Raw genomic sequence first — 15,083 nt, 5'->3', positions numbered from 1 at the left:
TTTTCTCTCAACAATGAGAGAGGCAAGGTATCTTGACAAAATTGTCCATTTTGTTACCACTGTAAACAATAGTGAGACAGCTAGCTTTTTAGACACTTCATAAAGAGGACATTAGACAACAAATTATTATATTAAAAATCTCATGATATTTACAAAATCACTGCACAGTCTGTACACAATTGTACTCATCATCTACCGAGAGTGGTATACTTGGGTTCATTTGCATATATTGCAAATACTTTTTCAAATGTTCTTGTAATCAGACCCTATTTTCGGTATATTAGATGGAATCTTTACCAAAAAAGATTCCATCTAATATACCGATAATAGGGTCTGATTACAAGAACATTTGAAAAAGTATATGAAGAAGAAGACATAATGAACCCTTTTGAGCAAAATATATTGCAAATATATTAACAAGTATAATTGTATTATTACTCTTCAGAATGTGTCGTTTTGTTTATTTATGTGCCTCCACTTCGATTGCGTCTTCTCCCTGTCAGCCATGTTATATTTTTTTGCGTTTCCATATGGCGTCAACTGACAGATATAAGTTAGAACTATATTGTCACGGCGCGGGCTCGAACCCGCTTTGCTCCGGCACCAGGGTCTGCCAGCACCTCCGTTGACAGCGCGCCGAGACATGCCCCTGTTCGCGCCGGCCGCGTCACGCCCACATGCCGGCAAGGCTGTGGGCGATTAGCAATCTGCACACCTGGGACTGATGAGGGCGAGCGGTATAAAGACCAGTGGACCCAAGGATCTTAGCCGGAACTTAATCCTGTTACGTTGTGAGCATCCCGTGTCTGGCTTCCCTCCGCATTCTAGATCTCTCCCTGTGACTTCCTTGATCCCGCGTCTCATGCCCTTTTGTGTTTCCCGCAGTGCTTCCCGTGTCCTCCATCTTTGAGCCTCAACTCTCCCTGGACTTTGTACTGCCTCCCTCGATCCTTGACCCCCGCTTGGATACAGACCTCCTACGCTTTGCCATTCACCCTGACCATCTGCCTGCCCCTCGGACCACCTTCATGCCTTGTTCCTCCTCTCGCCCAACACATTTGGTAAAACACTACAGCTAATCACACACATAGCCTCACACACACACCTTTGATCTAGTCACACTCCATTTCCTTAGTTTATATTATTATTGTTTGATTATTATATATATATATATATATATATACGGTGGCAGAGGGGTTAGTGCATCTGCCTCACAATACGAAGGTCCTGAGTAGTCTTGGGTTCAATCCCGGGCTCGGGATCTTTCTGTGTGGAGTTTGCATGTCCTCCCCGTGACTGCGTGGGTTCCCTCCGGGTACTCCGGCTTCCTCCCACTTCCAAAGACATGCACCTGGGGATAAGTTGATTGGCAACACTAAATTGGCCCTAGTGTGTGGATGTGAGTGTGAATGTTGTCTGTCTATCTGTGTTGGCCCTGTGATGAGGTGGCGACTTGTCCAGGGTGTACCCCGCCTTCCGCCCGATTGTAGCTGAGATAGGCTCCAGCACCCCCCGCGACCCCAAAGGGAATAAGCGGTAGAAAATGGATGGATGGATGGATATATATATATATATATATAATAAATCATAGAGTTATACCGCCCCCTTGTGTCTGTGCCGTCTCAACACCTCCAGTAATACATAACATATATGTTACTTTGTATTAGAAATGGCAACAGCGGAGGATGCATGTGCATGTACGAGCCAGTCTGCCCCACAAAATAAGGATAGAGAAAAATAGGTAAATTTTTCACTACAACGTCCAACTACAATGGCGGTATCGCGTAAAGCTCTACGGGTAAAAATTTACCACATATGGAGATATCTGATAACGTCAACAATTGGAAAGATGTGACACACGCGATATATATTCCAAACGGCTTGTTTGGAGAAGTATGAAGGAAGGCAAGATTGTTTTATAAATACCCCTGCAATGCCCCCCATGGTTTGATTTAAAATTTTCGAGACTTATCCCAAATACACAAACTAGGTGCGAATAGGTAAGAAAAGTTGGTTTTGCATAATAGGTCCCTTTTAAATCAAACTGCACCATTTATCACTGTTTACATAAGTGTAGAGCAGGTATTCATTCCTACCACTGACTCTATAAGCATGTAAATGTAAATAGCTTTGCTGTTTGCTTCACTTTTTCTAACATGCCAGATGGAGACCAGCTAAACGTCTTTGGCTATATCCATCCATTCATCGTCATTCATCCAAGGTCGAGTCGTGGGGAAAAGCAACCAAAGCGGAGTAGCCCGGATTTCCCATCCCCGGCTACTACGTCGAGCTCCTCCAGGGGGATGCTGAGATGTTCCCAGGCCAGTTGAGAGATATAGTCTCTCTAATGTGTCCTGGGTCTTTCCTGAAGCCTCCTACCGGTTGAATGTGCAGTTAACACCTCTCTAGAGAGGCGTCAGATGGACATCCTAACCAGATGCCTCGGTTACCTCATCAGGCTCCCCTGGAAGTGGAGGAAAAGCGGCTCTACTATGAGCTCCTCTCGAATGATAAAGTTTCCCACACTATCGCTAATGGGAAGCCCCATCACCCAATGGAGGAAACTGATTTTGTTTACTTGTATCCACCATCTTGTCTTTGGTAGCTTTGCCTTTTGGCTCAGCTCCTTATTCTCCACGAGGAACTAATGCAGAGTCCACATTACTGCAGACACCACACCGATCCACCTGTCGATCTCACAATGCATTCTTCCCTCACTTGTGAACAAAATCCCAAGGTACTTAAACTCATCCAATTGGGCCAGGATTTTCTACCAACCCGGAGATGCCACGCCATTCTTTTTCCGGGCGGAAATCATTGACTTGGACTTAGAGGTGCTGATTTTCATCACAGTTACTTCACACTTGGCTAAAAACCGATCCAGTGAGAACTGACAATCACAGCCTGATGAAGCCAACATGACCATATTATCTGCATATAGCAGAGACCAAATCCTGCAGCCACCAAACAGGTTCCCTCAACAACCTGACTGCACCTAGAAATTTTGTCTATAAAAGTTATGAACAGAATCAGTGACAAGGGGACTTGAAACGAGTCTTAGTCTGCATTGCCAATGCAGACCAATCTCTGACTGCGGTCATACACAGAAGCAGACTGCAAAAATCAGGCGGTCCAATACCCCATACTACCAGATCACTCCCTAAAGAATTTCCCGAGGGACACAGTGGAATGCGGGTACACAAAAACAAATGTAGACTGGTTGGGCAAAGTGCCATACATCCTCAAGGACCCTGCCAAGAGTAAAGAGCTGGTCCACGGGTCCAATATCTGATGGACCCTCCTCTCCAGTACTCGAGATTAGACCTTACCAGGAAGGCTGAGGCAATAATGATAATAAAGTATATTTTATTGTATTCCATTCCAATGTAACAATAGAAGGGAAGGTCAAACACAAATACAAATAGATGGAGTAAACATTGAAAGAGTAAAATAAAACACATTTTTGGGTGTAATAATAGATGAGGAAATGACCTGGAAATCTCATATAAAAATATACAGCATAAAGTGGCAAGAAATATTTAAATATTGAATTAAGCAAAATATGTTCTAGACTAGGGCTGCAACAACTAATCGATTAAATCGATTAAAATCGATTATAAAAATAGTTGGTGATTAATTTAATTTCGATTCGTTGGATCTATGCTATGCTATTTTTATTTTTTATTAATTTTATAATTTTTTTATAAACCTTTATTTATAAACTGCAACATGTACAAACAGCTGAGAAACAATAATCAAATAAAGTATGGTGCCAGTATGCTGTTTTTTCTTCTTCAATAAAATACTGGAAAGAATAGAAATATAGTTTGTCTCTTTTATCCGATTATTAATCGAAATAATAATCGACGGATTAATCGATTATCAAATTAATCGTTAGTTGCAGCCCTACACAAGACCAAAAATCACTTTATATTCTCTGCTGCTCGCGAGTGTTACCATATCTGAGTTATTGTGTGGAAATATGGAGAAACAACTCCTTCTGCCCGTGTGCTGGGATAGGCTCCAGCACCCCCGCGACCCCATAAGGGACAAGCGGTAGAAAATGGATGGATGGACGTTACAAAAATAATACACAATGTTGGATATGGAGAACATTCCAACCCTTTATTTATTAAATCAAGAATGTTGACAATCAATGATTTGGTGCATTTGCAAACAGCTAAAATGATGTACAAAGCAAACTATAACCTGCTACCCAAGAATGTACAATAATTCTTCTCAACATAAAAGGACAAATATAACCTTGGAGAAAAATGTAACTTGAAATATTCGTATGCACATACAACACTTAAAACCTTTAGTACATCAGTAAGTGGAAATCAAACAAAGCACTAATTTGATTCACTTTAAGAAACTGTTCAAACTACAATTGTTTACAAAGTACAATGAATTATGACAACCGTATTGAAATGATTGAAAAAAATGTATCGCTCATCTCATTATGTGAATCATAACTGACTTAACTATGTATGTAAATTACTGTTGTATTCAGAATGAATTGATGTAAATGATGTACAAATGAAGAACAGGAAGTGAACATGTGTTAGTACTGGAGTTGCTATGAGGTAAAAAAGGGGTAGGAATAAATAAGCTCTGCTTCTTCCTACTCCTTTTTGGACATGTTGTAAAGAAAAATCAAAATATGTGATGTATCATACTGAAATTGTATACATGTTCGAAATAAACCAAGCAACCAACCAATCTAATGTCACAGTTACATAAATCATCTTAATCAATATGATTTGGTGGGCTTTACTAATATGAAATAACTCCTGGATAATGTTGACAAATTGTGACAATGAACATGAACTGATCAAATCACAACTGCCTTCGCTATCATATCTTTGGCATCATTTGAAATCATTAGGGTTCTTCTGTCACAGTACTGAAAATAAATACAGTTCATATTTACCAAACTAACTTTTGACCTATGCTTCCCTAAAATACTTCAGGTCAAATATTCAAACTTAAGAAATTCTTTCTCTGAAAATAAATGATTTTGAAGAAATCTTTGTCATATGGAACTGTTTAGATCTGAAGGTTATTTGATATTCAATGATAAATAACTTTTATACATATCCACCAGTGTGAACTTCGACCTCAAACACTATATTCCCCTAAAATATTGGGGTTGTTGTGCTGACAAACCTAAAAGCGGCAGAGCATTTTAACATTGGATTACACTTTCAATAACAATGCAGCTTTTGCATGCCCAAGCAGGCAGATTTAACACGAAAACACGTTACAGGCATTAGCATCTGCCTGCAGCCTTCTTCTTTTTGGTACATTATCAATAGGCAGCTTTGGTCAACAATCCACACACAATTGCAACTCTGTCATGATTGCACCCAGCATCCCGCTCGATGCTGCAGTGCTTATGTAACAATCAAACCTTTTGCCACCAGCCTCCTAGTGACAGCGTGGGGGGAGGCGAAGGAGAGTGGGGGAGACAGAATGGCGGCAAATAGAGACGGACAGAAGAGCGGGTGAAGGGAAAACGTGATGGCTGCTGATGAAGGAATGAGACGTGGTGAAAGAGAGCATGACCTTGATCGAGCCACAGGTGAAGTCGCTTAGTGAGCAAACAAATAAAGCAACACAGTTTGTGAACAAGTCGCTCTTTAAACAAATCGGCTCTTAGTATTCATGTCTTGAAGCCACCGGGGGCTGCATGGACTTCTGATTTTATAGTTTCAAGTGCACCGCTCTAATGCGGCTGTGAAGGTTTTAGAGGAGTCTGGAAGATGGAGTTAATACATCACAGATTTGATTTATATTGTTTAGTTGTCTGAGAATAAAACCTTTTTTTTAATGCAGATTTAGGTTAAAGGGGAACTGCACTTTTTTGGAATTTTGCCTATCGTTCACAATCATTATGAGAGACAAGAAGACAGTTGTATTTTTTAATGCATTCTAACTTGTAAATAAACGTAAACAAAAGTCCGCTTACAATGTAGTCAATGGGAGGTCCTCTATTCGCCCATAAAGCTCTCTAACCAGCCAACAATACGCCATTGAATTTTAACCAAGTATTAGTGATATTGTTATTATAAGCACTAACTATAGCTATACATTAACCAGCTATAAGCAGATTAACTATTCATAGCGGCGCCGTGATCACAGAGAGCTAACTAGTTTGTGCAGCTATATTGACATCATCGGCTGGTGAGCTGCTTTCTCGCCTTGGAGCTTGTGAAAGTTTATTTTACATTATAAATTATGTTTCTCACCTTGAAAACATAATCCAAAAAGTCAATTTTGGCATTCAATTAAGACCCAAATATGGCGAGAAAGGCACAAGAATACACTTGGTTCCACACCCTTTTTTGCTTTGCAAGGATTAGACTAGACTTAGACTTAGACTTCCTTTTTATTGTCATTCAAATTTGAACTTTACAGTACAAATAAGAACGAAATTTCGTTACATAAGCACATGGTAGTGCAGGATAAAAAAGCAATAAGGTGCATATATAAATAAATAAATTGGTTACTGTACAGATAAATATATTGCACTTTTTCACATGCGTCCACGTTTATGGATGTATGTTATATTGTCTTTTTTATTCCAGCGAGTTAATCCATTTTGGGGGGAGTTGAGGGGATAATTTAATTATGATGCGTTCAAGAGCCTTACGGCCTGAGGGAAGAAGCTGTAACAGAACCTGGAGGTTCTGCTTCGGAGGCTGCGGAACCTCTTTCTAGAGTCCAGCAGTGAAAACAGTCCTTGGTGGGGGTGGAAGGAGTCTTTGCAGATTTTCTGAGCCCTGATCAGGCAGCGGCTTTTTGCGATCTCCTGGATAGGAGGAAGAGGAGTCCTGATGATCTTTTCCGCCCTCTGTCCTCACCACTCTCTGGAGAGACTTCCAGTCTGAGGCATTGCAGGCTCCAGTCCAGACAGAGATGCTGTTTGTCAGCAGGCTCTCTATAGTGCCTCTGTAGAATGTGGTGAGAATGGGGGGAGGGAGCTGTGCTCTTTTCATCCGACGCAAAAAGTGCATGCGCTGCTGAGCTCTTTTTATAAGAGCTCCAGTGTGTAGGGACCAGGTTGTATTGTCAGTTATCTGCACCCCCAGGAACTTGGTGCTGCTTACTATCTCCACCGCTGTGTCATTGATGAAGAGTGGAGTGTGGCTGGACTGGTGCTTCCTGAAGTCAACGATGATCTCCTTGGTCTTGTCGACATTCAGGACCAGGTTGTTGGTTCTGCACCAGTCAACCAGATGTTTCACCTCTTCCCTCTAGTCCATTATTAGTCATTCTTCATTTAAACGGGAATATATCAACATCTTAGCAGTCTGCGTCAAAGTGACAGCAGACATTGTACAGTAAGTGATGCTTTATTATGTTTGTCGGCTCTCATGAAAGTCTGCACTGAGCAGTAATGAGTAATGCCGTTGAAGAAAAAAACGAATGTAGTGATATGTTTGTGAAATGAATGCACCACCATATGATTAAAATGAACGAAATACGTAAATATTACATGTTAATATGAATGTGCCAGGGCTTCACGGTGGCAGAGGGGTTAGTGCATCTGCCTCACAATACGAAGGTCCTGAGTAGTCATGGGTTCAATCCCGGGCTCGGGATCTTTCTGTGTGGAGTTTGCATGTTCTCCCCGTGACTGCGTGGGTTCCCTCCGGGTACTCCGGCTTCCTCCCACTTCCAAAGACATGCACCTGGGGATAAGTTGATTGGCAACACTAAATTGGCCCTAGTGTGTGGATGTGAGTGTGAATGTTGTCTGTCTATCTGTGTTGGCCCTGCGATGAGGTGGCGACTTGTCCAGGGTGTACCCCGCCTTCCGCCCGATTGTAGCTGAGATAGGCTCCAGCGCCCCCCGCGACCCCAAAAGGGAATAAGCGGTAGAAAATGGATGGATGGATGGATGGATGGATGAATGTGCCTGTTACTACATTACATATATACTGAAAGCGTGTATATAAAACCTTGATGGAAGTGTTTGGAATATTTTTTGAAGTGCTTGTAGGCGACTACCATAGGCTCTATTGTAAGCTGACTTTTGGTTGTATTTATTTACTAGTTAGAATGCATAAGAATTGTGAAGGATAGGCAACATTCCAAAAAAAGTGCAGTTCCCCTTTAATTCTGTCACTTGGTGGGATTTAAAAGGCTTTTACGATAGAGATTCTCCTAATATCAAAATGAATTAGGTATACTAAAAGGGTAGAATGTGTGCAGTACAATTTTAGTCAACACTGGAAAAAAAACTAAGGGAATGGAATGGAAGGAATGTCCTTGAACAGTGACTACCAACAGATGCATGTGTATCCTTATAATGCTGCTAACAAGGAGAGACAACATTAGGAAGAACTTACACACAATTAGTGACCTTGTTTACTGATCTAAATATAGAAATGCCCGTTTCAACTGAAACTCATTTGGCTGATGCATCACATAAAAAACAATTATTTGACCCTCCGGACATCTTAACTCAATCATAACTAAATATATCATATAATCACTTTTCTCTTCCTCTCTGCTTTCCTGCACTGGAAATGATATCGCAGGCACTACAGAGCATCTGTCACTAAAAGCTGCTGTATGTCACACAAAATTATTTTTTTAATGAAAAAAAAATACTGGAACACCACCAACCCCTACCATGTTGCCAATAGTGGTTTAGGAGAACAGATGTAACAAATAAATGTGTGGATTTGTCACAATAAGAATTGCTGTTTGGGCCAAATAAGATGTTTCGCTCAAACGTGCATGCCCGTACTATGTGCACATACACAAAAAGATATTTGAGCGCGTAAGGGTTTATAATTGCATATTATGTTATATTATTCTGTTGAGCGGGTGAGTAAAATCATACGATTTTCCAACATAATGTTTTACTCTGTGTGTATGTGTGTAGGGGCGCGTGTGTGCATGTATACTAGTGGGGCATAGATTCCATGGTCGGACCAGGAAGAGGGTGGGATATAATGTTTAGAGCTCGTTCATACACAAACACCTATAGGTGACATATAGCAGTTTTGGACATTTACTTGAATTCATGACTCATCTAGTCATTCTTATGCGGAACACTCTTCACTGGCTGGAGAAACCAATTCGACTCAGGTCCAACTCGTTGGACTTAACATAACTTAAAAAGGAGGAAAAACATCATCAGATGTGTCCCCGTACAACAGTAGCAAGTAGATGAAAACTTTCCAAACAGGATCTGATCTATTAATTGTGTTTAGCCATTAATAATTGGGCATTAAAAGCGAAGTATACTGTAGGTATTGGCCAAATATTGCAGGTGATTCCTACGAATAGAATGGAAAACCAATAAATAAGTCAGAAGGAATAAACAACCCACATGCTGAGGAGAAATCAGTGATCCAACTACTACATACAGTATAAAATAGATATACTATCATAAACATACTTTTTCATCTACATAGGTAGCAGAAATAATATTTGGGCAAAATGAAATCAAGAGTATACACAGCGCCGTCTCTTATATGCAGACCACACACTGTGCGTTGAAGCCCAATTAAAAGAAATCCAATATATGTAGGGTCCTCATTAACCAGGGATGGCCGTGAGTATACATGTGGTGTTCTAGAGACTGTGGAGCAATACAATAATACTAATGAGGAAATACTAGGGTGGCAAATACAAACATTTTTTACCAATATTCCCAGGAACGTCTATTACCAGGAATCTATTAAAAATTCATGGTAATCTTTTGTGACTTGACCATGGGAATACGGCTACATGCTTCCATCTGTTGAAAAGCTCTATGGAGATGATGATTTCATTTTCCAGCATGATCCAGCAGTGCCAAAACCACCAGTAATTGGTGTACTGACCATGGCATTACTGTCCTCGATTGGCCTGCTAACTCCCTTAACCTGAACCCCATAGAGAATTTGTGGGGTATTGTGAAGAAGAAGCTGAAAGACACCAGACCCAATAATGAAAATGAGCTAAAGGCCGCTAATGAAGCATCCTGGGCATCCATAACACCTCAGCAATGCCCCAGGCTGATTGCCTCCATGCCACGCCACATTGGTGCAGTAATCCGTGCAAAAGGATTCCCAACCAAGTAGGGACGGCGTGGCGCAGTGGAAGAGTGGCCGTGCGCAACCCAAGGGTCCCTGGTTCAATCCCCACCTAGTACCAACCTCGTCATGTCCGTTGTGTCCTGAGCAAGACACTTCACCCTTGCTCCTGATGGGTGCTGGTTAGCGCCTTGCATGGCAGCTCCCTCCATCAGTGTGTGAATGTGTGTGTGAATGGGTAAATGTGGAAGTAGTGTCAAAGCGCTTTGAGTACCTTGAAGGTAGAAAAGCGCTATACAAGTACAACCCATTTATCATTTATTTATTAAGTACTGAGTGCATTAATTGACATTTTCAAATGTTTGATTTTGTTTTGCTGTTATAAATCTTTATTTTTTACTTGGTCTGAGTAAATATTCAAATTTTTTGAGATGGGATTTTTGAGTTTTCTTAAGCTGTATGCCATAATCAGCAATATTAAAATAATAAAAGGCTTGCAATATTTCAGTTGATGTGTAATGAATCCAGAATGTATGACATTTCCATGTTTTTAGTTGCATTACAGAAAATAAAGGACTTTATCCCAATATTCTAATTTTCTGAGACAGTCCTGTATATATATATATATATATATATATATATATACACATATATACATATATACACATATATATGTATATATATATATATATGTATATATATATATATACATACATATATATGTATATACCGTATTTTTCGGAATATAAGTCACAGTTTTTTTCATAGTTTGGCCGGGGGTGCGTCTTATACTCAGGAGCGAATAATGTGTGAAATTATTAACACATTACCGTAAAATATCAAATAATATTATTTAGCTCATTCACGTAAGAGACTAGACGTATAAGATTTCATCGGATTTAGCGATTAGGAATGACAGACTGTTTGGTAGACATATAGCATGTTCTAAATGTTATAGTTATTTGAATCTGAAATAGGAAAAATCAGCAAAATAATCCTGGACAGAGTCAACACAAAATAATAATATTGCTGATTTTTCCTATTTCAGATTTAGTTGGGTTTATTAATAAACCCAACTAAATCTGAAATAGGAAAAATCAGCAAAATAATCCTGGACAGAGTCAACACAAAAATCAAGGACAAAACACCACTCAACCAATGGAGAAATACAGCAGCAGTAATCAAATGGTTCAACAACATCCAAGACAAACAACAGCACAACTTTATCTCCTTCGATATCGAAGAATTTTACCCTTCCATCACGCAAGACCTACTGACTCAAGCACTAGACTTCGCCTCAGACTACGACTCAATCACAGGCAACGAAAGAAACATCATCATCCACGCAAAAAACTCCATTCTCATCCACAACAGTACACCATGGCAAAAAAAGAACAATGCAACATTTGACGTCACTATGGGAAGTTTTGACGGAGCAGAAACGTGTGAACTCGTTGGGAGTTTCCTCCTCTCCCAGCTCGCTAGCCTCAACCTGAACCTTGGTATTTACCGTGATGACGGACTGGCAGTGTGTCGCGCCTCGCCAAGGAGCAGCGAGAATACCAAGAAGAACATATGCCAAATTTTCAAAGAGAACGGCCTACGGATCACGATTGAAGCCAACAAGCAAACCGTCAACTTCCTCGACGTCACTTTCAACCTGAGAAATAACAGCTACCAACCATTCACGAAATCCAACACAACACTCCAATACGTGCACCATGACAGCAACCACCCACCCACCACCACGAAAAGAATACCTACCGGAATTAATAAAAGGCTATCGATGCTGTCATCTAGCAAAGCTGAATTTGACCAAGCAACCCCCCGTACCAAAAAGCCCTTGATGAAAGCGGATACAATTTCACCCTCACCTATGAACCCACGCCAGGAAACCAACCAAAAAAGAACAGAAAACGAAACAACATCATCTGGTACAACCCCCCATACAGCAAAAACGTCTCAACTAACATTGGCCACAAATTCCTCACTCTGATTGACAAACACTTTCCCAAAAGCAACACCCTAAGAAAAGTATTCAACAAGAACAACATTAAATTGAGCTACAGCTGTATGAACAATATACGACAAATTATCTCAAACCACAACAAAACAATTGCAAATGAGCCGTCGGCCCCCGGACAGAGCGACCCCAAAACCAACAAAGGCTGCAACTGCCGCAAGAAACCTGATTGCCCTCTCAACGGGGGGTGCTTACAAACATCAGTTGTTTACCAATCTAAGGTAACACGCAAGGACATTAACACATCCGACACATATGTAGGATTAACCGAGGGAGAGTTTAAAACCAGATGGAACAATCACAAGGCTTCTTTCAGGAACCAAAACCTGCGGAATACCACAGAACTCAGCAAACACATTTGGGACCTCAAAGACAATAATGTTGAATATTCAATAACATGGCAAATTCTTGCATCCAGCACACCTTACAATAGTGGTAATAAAAGATGCAACCTATGCTTGAAAGAGAAACTGTTCATTATATACCGTCCAGACCTGTCATCCCTCAACAAGCGCAGCGAAATTGTATCAGCATGCCGCCACAGACGGAAACACCTCCTAGGCAACACATGAGCCAATCACCACGCCCCTACGCCAGCCTGTACCCACCCACTCTGCGCCCTATATAAACCATGGTATGTGAATGCTCCCATTAAAATCTCCTGATGATTGAGGGAACCCCCTCATTAAACAGGCCTGTAGAGATGAAGTAGTCTTGTGATTTTTTTCCCACACATACATATATATATATATATATATATATATATATATATATATATATATATATATATATATATATATATATATATATATATATATATATATAAGCATTGTACCCTTTTTGGTACATGCTGGTACCTTTATTTTTGAGAGCATTAACAAAAAAAAATTACTCAGGACTACATGTGTCACCAATTGTGATTCTTGGTGAAGGTTTAAAAAAGTAAAAAGAAGGCTTCCTTAAAAGCCAGAATAATTAATCACTACAGAAATAACTCCCGAATAATATAGATTTTTTCTCTTGGTTGATACAGTAAATGTATGTAAATACAGCATATGTGGCTTCATGCAAGTTTGGTGCCGTTCTTCACAAGCAACCTAGAAACCAAAAATCCCCATTTATTGTGTCCAACAATGAGGGTTTTTAAAGCTTAGCAAAGGAAAACATGTCACTTTTTGGATTTAAAAAAAAAATCAATATCCATTCCTGGGGAAAAGTGGCTTGTACCAAACAGGTAACTGACATACTGGTACTGTGTCTTACACATTGAGAGGCACATTAATTAAATATCAAAATCATTAGAATCAAAAATATTATTGATTATGTAATTCTTCAAATTGATGTGTGATTCAGGGCATCATGCACCTGAAACACAACTTTGTGTGGAACAGTGCAAGAAACTGGGATATTTAGGAGTAGAGCGTACCTTCTCCACCAGTAGGAGATCAGGGTCCCATAAAATGTAGATATAACAGTCAGTCACCTGCAGGAGATCTCCTGTGGACACAACAGAAAGAAAAGTTTAATCTGTTTCTTCTGTATGTCAAACTGACCCAACATGGTCCTTTTTAGAAGGAGTAAAATATAATTATGTTCTTGTTTCTGTGATAAGTAAATGGAAGATAACGATTTGGATCTACAGTGCTATTTCCATTTTGGTACGGCCCACATTTTCGACAAAAAAGTTGTTCCGGTTTTTGTACATCATCTCGCGTATCAGTTATACAGCCAAACATTGCACAAACTAGTCCATTTGCCGTTGTATCCCACGCATTGGTGACTCAGTCTCTGTACTTTATTTTTTTTGTGTACGACTTCCAACTAAGCCCCCATGTGCCAGAACTTTGTTCAAAACGGTGAGAAACACTGTTGAATTTAAGATAGATGACATAGCAAAGTACGGCGATGGTGTTTGTGTGGCTCTCCCTCTCCTTCACCCTCTCCGCTCTTCGCCATCTTCGCCAACAAGAGTCTTCAAATAAAGGTCATTTAGTATTTCATTCATTTAGTATTTTTTCCGCATGTAAAACTATAATTATTCTCTATAAAATATGTTTTGTGTTCGTATTTTGAATGTATTGGATTTGCTTGATCTCTTATTGGAAAATTATCTTGATCCCACATGACTTTGTTCTTTATTTTCCTGTTTATATTATTCCCTGTCCTGGTATTTTAGTTTTTGGTAGTATTTCCTGTTTGGTCTCTGTGTTTTGCAATGCATTTACTTTCTGTTTCTTGTCCTGCCAGCAAACTTATTCCATTGGTAATTAGTTATATTAGGTTCCACCTTGTTCCCTCCTTCAGGGCTTGTTCATTATGTTCTGTATGCCAAAGTTCTCTGTTAATTTCTGAGTTTCTGTTAGACCTGAATTACTTTTATGCTGGCTAGTACCTAGTAAAAGAACCTCTTGCTTGCACTTCACCTACCTTCTCTGTATCCTGGGATCATCACACCAACATGCGGCATCTCCACAAAAATGGATACAGTTTTAGTACGATTCGGTCTTTGTTTTGAACATTTCGACGAAACAAAAATTATTAGGAGAATATTTAAAGAAATTAAACAATTAAAAGGTAACTCCAGTAAACAAAATACAAAAGTGATGTAAAATGGACTGTTGTCAGGATGCTTGTTAGAAATACTTGGGTTGTATTCAAGAATTCAAAATGTGTCAACTTTGTGTCAATACTGCAAACCCCATTTTAAAATATCAACATATCAACAACATAGACACTTTTAACCAAAATTAACAATTTTTTAAATATTGTCTACAGAATTGATTGATTGATTGAGACTTTTATTAGTAGGTTGCACAGTGAAGTACATATTCCGTACAATTGACCACTAAATGGTAACACCCGAATACGTTTTTCAACTTGTTTAAGTCGGGGTCCATTGATTCATGATACAGATATATACTATCATATATACTATCATCATAATACAGTCATCACACAAGATAATCATCAGGGTGCATACATTGAATTATTTACATTATTTACAATTCGGGGTCTGGGGGGGT

At 39.6% G+C, this 15,083-nt stretch overlaps 1 protein-coding gene across 2 annotated transcripts in view; it reads right to left on the bottom strand.

Annotated features, from left to right (window-relative positions):
- Positions 1–15,083, bottom strand: part of pacsin1a (protein kinase C and casein kinase substrate in neurons 1a) — a 64,767-nt gene that overhangs the window by 37,778 nt on the left and 11,906 nt on the right. The window contains exon 2 of one of the 2 annotated variants that reach the window (XM_061985286.1): positions 13,487–13,557. The exons of the other annotated variant lie outside the window; for it this stretch is intronic. The gene's annotated coding sequence lies outside the window, so the exon portion shown is untranslated. The remainder of the gene's footprint in view (positions 1–13,486; positions 13,558–15,083) is intronic. 2 annotated transcript variants of the gene reach the window in all.

Source organism: Nerophis lumbriciformis, linkage group LG01 (genome assembly GCF_033978685.3).
Source record: "Nerophis lumbriciformis linkage group LG01, RoL_Nlum_v2.1, whole genome shotgun sequence".
Classification (NCBI taxonomy): Eukaryota; Metazoa; Chordata; class Actinopteri; order Syngnathiformes; family Syngnathidae; genus Nerophis; species Nerophis lumbriciformis.
This window is presented reverse-complemented; position numbering and strand designations above follow the sequence as displayed.